This window comes from Cryptomeria japonica, chromosome 6 (assembly GCF_030272615.1).
Source record: "Cryptomeria japonica chromosome 6, Sugi_1.0, whole genome shotgun sequence".
In the NCBI taxonomy this organism is placed as follows: Eukaryota; Viridiplantae; Streptophyta; class Pinopsida; order Cupressales; family Cupressaceae; genus Cryptomeria; species Cryptomeria japonica.
This window is the reverse complement of record NC_081410.1, coordinates 334,345,960-334,352,414: the sequence shown is the minus strand read 5'-3', so window position 1 is coordinate 334,352,414 and position 6,455 is coordinate 334,345,960.

The following is a 6,455-nucleotide window of genomic DNA, read 5'->3' as shown; positions in this document are numbered from 1 at the left end:
GAGCTAGAAGGATTGTATAGTTCTCTAGAGTCATTTCCGGAGGTGACCAAAAATCTTATATCTTGATCATGTTGGTTTATATTTAAGTTTTTGGTCATGGTTATGTCACTTGTATTTTGTTCTACAAGTTCTATATTCCAGAATTGGTGGCATTTGTATTATGGAATCATTTTTTGATGATGCTTGAATTGTGCTTATGGATCCATTCCTATGGGTGTGGTAGATGCTTGTTTGGTCCTGGTATGTGAAGCATATAGAATATCAGTGAAGGTTGGCTTGGTTATTATATGTTTGATCAAGGCATTTTTGGTAAGGTGTTGATCTGAGCAATTAGATTATTGAATAAATCATTTGTACTTGGCCAAAATATCATCTTGGTGATTTTTCTTACCGGTATATATATGTAAATATAGAAGATGTATGTGGATGTAGATTGTGTGAGCGTATGAGGTGGTGTGCGTGAATGAAGAAATGAGTATAGTGTGTGAAGTGTGAGTTGTAGAAAGTGAAGCAGAGTTAGAGTGGAGACAATGTTGCTGTAATCCTTTACCAGATCTATTGCAGTGTAGTGATCAGTATTTGCACATAGATTCTTTACTGGATCTTCTGTGAGTTATTATTTTGTTATCTAAGATTAGAATGGAATTGATTAGACTATGCATTCAGAGATGAACCTCTCTTTAGTTCATCCTTTTTTGTTGCAATGAGCATTTCAGCTGTGATCCACTTTTGTAATCTTGTAGTGAGGATTCTGGCAGTGAGCTATTTTGTAACTTGGCAGTGAGCCATCCAACAGTGAGCCACTCATTTTTTAAACACCATATAACTAGTTATATTATCTTGAGATTTAACCCTCTCCATGGTTTTTCCCATTTGGGTTTTCCATGTATAAAATCCGGCATTTCATTTGTGGCTGTGTGTTTATGTTTATTCTACATTTGCTATTTCATATTGATGTGTTTAATTGATAAATCTAATATAATAATAAAGGGTTAATAAGATGAGAGAAAGTTTATGAATTAGTGGGAATACTAATTCAACCCTCCCCTCTTAGTATTCCAGTCGCTTCAACTAATCCAACAATTGGTATCAGATCTTTGGTCCCTTACTTGAAAGCTTAACTGCTTGAGGGTGATCCTTGTTGGTTGAATCTTGACACCTATGTGTATGATCATTTAACTTTAGTTGGATGAGGAATTATAGTCATCTCTTAAAGATCTAGAAAGTGTTGAATCAAAGAATGAGGAATTAAAAGGAAATGTGAGGGTGGTGAATGAATGTGTGCAAAAGTTGAGAGAGCAAATCTGGAAATTCAAATTGAGGCATAATTAAGTTAACAATCAATTGAAGTAGGTGAAAGAGACTGTTAAAGATCTGATGCAAAAGATTGAGGAGATAAACAAGATAGAGGAAACCCTAAAAGAATAAATCAAGCTGAAGACTGAGGGATGTGAGAAGCTAGATCAAGACGTAAAGAAGTTGAAGTCAGAGAATAAGGTTCTTTATAGAAGTAAGCTTTTGGAAGAATTGATCAACATGCAGAAAGCCCATTTGGACAAGATTGGACTTGGATTTCAGTTTGGTGAATGTTAAAATCAAACAAACAAAGATAAAAGAAAAGAGGTCAACCTAGAAGTAGAGAAGAAATTACAAGATGCAAGCAAAATCTGAAATCAAAATACTAATGCAAGAAGGCCATTGGTTTGTCAACCTAATGCACAAAGGTACCCATATTTTAATGACTATTGTTTTCAATTCAATAAATTTGTTCATTAAGATACAAATTGTAGAAGCATTCGGTGTTATAATTGCAAGAGATTTGGTCATAAAGAAAATTATTGTCAGAATCACAATCTAGTTGGAGCAAATAAGGTATATAATAACTTTCATGGATATTGTCATACTTGCAATGGTTATGGTCATAAAGCTAATTAGTGGAAATCTAGAACTCTTCTAGTAAATTTAATAAAAAAGAACACCAGTTGTTTCAATTACAAGCAATCTAGAAATTATGCTAATTAGTGAAGAAATTGAAATATCAAGAAATGTGCTAAGAAGAATGATGGATCAAAGAAGAAAGAAAATTTGGTTTGTAGAAAGAAGGAGATGGATAATGGAAGCAAGCCTGATGTACCGAAATCTAGTGCACGCACCTCTTCCTTTGGTAATTGAGCATATTGCTTTAGCTAAGGGGGGATTTTTTGAAGGAAAATATTTTGATACCCCTGTCTAAGTAGCTCATGTCATGGATCTGGTGGTTGAATATGTGTTTTGCTAACATCATTGACATGACATTATTTTTGGTGGTAAAACCCTAAAAGTAATTTTTCAGTAGGTTATGTATCAGAAGTCAATGTTTGGATAAAACTGTGGACAATATTTTAAAATAAGAATTACCCTTATACTTAGTTCTAGTATTGAAAATAATTTTTTTAATTTCTCTAGTTCATACCTTAGTGAGTGTCAATTTGGGAAGCGTAAACTTATGAAAGGTATTGTATAAATTTACCTAAGGGATGAAGATAGTGTCTTAAGTGGGAATGAAATACAATTACTAATTCTAAGAAACTAATTCACACTTCCTAAGTCAAACCAAACTTCTAATTAAACTAAATTACACTCCACTCTCTTTAAATTACAAGACTAGATAAAAGGTTCTCCTTCCTATCAAATATGTGCCTGGATCTATAATTGATTCTAAATGTGTAAATCAATCAGAATAACCATTCAAGATTAATCCAAAGTGATTACAACACCATAACATAGTCTTCTAGGAAATAGAAAATGAATTATCTACAAACAATCAGATTAACAAGCTTCCAAACTAAATCAAATACACAAAATTGAAATTAAAACAACTCATGACAAAAACATGAAATTCACCGAGTAACCGTAGAGTGGGCCTTGCCTCCTTGATCGCTGAGTGATGGATTACACACACACTATTACTGTATACTACTCTTTCATTAACAAGATGAACACATATTTCTTTTTGAATTCAAACTTCACGCCCAAAATATGTATATCTATTATATCAGGTTCAAGTCGACATACACACACACACACACACACACACACACACACACACACACACACACACATATATATCAATCATCATACTAATAATGAACTTTAAGGTTGTTTGTTCATTTGGCCTATCAGCCACTCACAACCAAGAGTCTATGAAAACGACAAAAAGGTCGCAAGCCACTTATAACATTAAAACAAAATAACCTTAATCAAAATGATCGATCACTAACAAAGTATTGCTAATTTTATCCCTCTGATCTCTTAAGGTCCATGTACTCATAACATATTTCAACATCCTGTCTAGCCATCTACTGCCATTTTAGACACAAAATAATAAAAGTTATCATGGATTTTTATATTGTAACCAATCCTAACCTTCTTTTCACTTTTTATTTATAATTAAAGTTCTTTCAATAATAGATGATAGGAAGACAAACAAATATGAGGATAACAAGGAAAAAGGATAGATAAAAACAATGGGATTTGTACGCTCATCATTTCCCCCCAACTAGCCAATTTGCATGTCCTCATGCAAAGAAGTATAGTTTACAAACCATAAAGCTTCTGTATGGTGTTGCAGATCTCATTGACCCAAAATTGTTGCATTTCTTGTACCTGATGTTGATGCTCTGAAATAGACATATGAAATTCTTTGCACACAATTGCTTTAGCAAGTTCTTCCCAGAGTCTACTGATTTCCTCTGTTTGTGAGTTTGTGACAGAATAAGCTTCTTCTAACAAGGTGTTCAAGACCTAGTTCTCTATTTTTAACTTAGTTACTCTTTCTTACAAGCCTAAGATTTCCTCTTTTTTCAACTGGAGGCTCTCCTCTTCAAGTTCCTCTTCAAGTTCCTCTTCTGCCTCACCCTTATCCTCTGACTCAAATTCCTCCTCTTGTTCTCCTACACTAGTTTGGGGTGATTGAACATTACCCTGCTCAGTTTTGTATTCAATTTAGTCTCTTAAGGTATAGTAGAGATGGAAGTGTTTAGTATACCTTCTTTACAAGATTTTTCATTAGTAGCTTGCTCAACCCTAGTTTGAATTTCACTAGAATCATCCATCCGTTTATTTATGTTCTCTTTATTTTCTCCTGCATTGACAATATTTGAGATGGTTGTCTCTACATCCTTGTTCATGCCTTCTATGAGAGGACTCTCAGGAGGCTCATCCTCATATTTCTCTTGTTCATTTAGGTTCTATTGTGGTACTTGATCATCTGAAGTTCCATCCAGAAATGTGTCTTGCCTAGAACTATCCTCAGGTAAACCTGATGGGGACTCATGAGTATTTACATTTGGGTCACCTTATTCTTTTATTCACCTTCTTTTAGCTCTGCTATATTCCTTGTTAAATTTTCCCTCTTTTTGCTAACTTTAGATAATATCTATACATCTAGATCAGAACCCTTGGTTTTAGAAAACGTACTAGCTACATTGGCCAACCCTTCCAATTTGGTTAGTGTTCCTTCTTTACTTTTTCCTTTCCTATCATTGGTTGATTTAGGAAGGGTTGTTTCATAAACTATTTTTTTCCTTTACTTTGAATAGTACTTGGGGGGTGTATTATTTGTGTGCTAGGACTTGGAGCAAACTTAGTGGAAAGGGTTTTACTTATGCTTTTGGTCACCCTAATGCTTGAACTTGGCATTTTACAAGACTAAACATGGCTTATTTTATTATTAGCAGACTTCATTCCTTCACTATATTTTTCATTGGCTTAAGAGGTGGACTCCACATTCTGACTATATCTTTTAGAGGCAGACTCACTAGAGGGTATATCTTTTTTGGAGTCCTCAACAAAAGATCCTCTTCTATTGAGGATTTTGTACTATTTTTATCTTGTGAGTGAACAAGCGAATACCAATCCTCAGGAATGGAGAGTAATTTCAATTCCCTTATAACCAACAATTTCACTAACCCATGATGAGAGAGAGAATTAGGGTGCCTTTTTGAATTGACTTAACCATGCGGTGCAAAGAATGAGAAAAGAAATATGGAATATTAACCAAAATTTTACTACGCAAATGCAACAACAATTTGAAGTGCTGGGGAAAAATATTGGCACCTACCTTCACATGTGATATAGTGGATGATGAACTTGGTAGCATGCTTCCAATATATCAAGAAGGATTCCAATTTAGTACCCTTCCCGGTGACCATTTCAATGGATTCACCTCTCTAAGAGAATTTTTTTTCAGGTGGGATGCAAGTCTACAACCTATTTGGCTGTGCTAGGAAAATAATTTTCTCTAGTTAACGGTAGCCTAGAGACCTCTGCAACAACTTCCATTATAGCCAAAACCTCTACCTCGCAGACACTAGACTTGTTCTGGCGAAAATTCTATGCAAACTCCATGGAAACTCTTTCATCATACCCTCATAATCATTTAAAATAAACATCCCACTGAGCTTGTTTAAAAAAATCATACACCTATTGGTTGTCCCTTAAATCTTGCATTAAGATCATCTCATAGTGGTGGCAACGAGTTTTTGCCTTGAATGGAATAGAGAGCAAAGATACCAAAATTAAGAGTTCAATAGAAAACTACTTTTGAAATGAAAAATGAGTTCCTTAACCTTGTATGTAGCAAGTTTGGAGAAATAAATGGCTTTTGAATTTAAGTGGCAATGTATGTGGCTGGACAGAGGCTTTTATGAAAACAATATGCATAAAAATCTAAAATGATCATGGATAATAACTCCGTTGAAGACCCTAGGTTCTCCCTAGCTTATTTGGAAAGACACATCCACATGGAGACACCCCATTGAAAGAATGAACAATAATAAATAATAAAAAGGGAAAGGAATACAATATCGATCTCCAAAATTGCAGAGGAGGAGGTGGCCACCAGCAAAGCAGAAATGTGTGGAAGAAGTCATCGACATGTCCAAACATGATGAAGAAAACATACAATTGGACAAGTTCAATCTAACTGAATCAAGAAGGAAAAGGGTTGATGTGACTCCTAAATGAGCCACATAATGACATAAAAGAGTGCAAAGAAAAAGGATGATCAGAGGGAGAGGCAAGGACAATGAAAGATGCCATGAGGGATGAAAATTGCAAATGTGTGATGTGGCACATTGAGTGAAGGGAAGGGGTGGCCACGACAAAAAGCACATGAGTAAGAACAAGTTGAGCTACGTGGGAAAGATGAAAGCAATAGGGACAAGAAAGAAAACAAGGTCAACCACATGCCAAAAGATGCTACATTAGAAAATAGACACCCATCGTGGCAGAAGCCATGAGAGTATTTAGGGAGAGAATAATTGTTGAAAACAGTGAAGCACATAGAGATTCATATCAAAGAAAGGATAGGAAGAAGGAAAAACAAAACAAGGTAAAGGGAAGAGCCTAGCACAAAAGTGATAGGAAGAAAGAAGTGATTTTTTTTTTTTTATGACAAGAGGTCATCGATTACT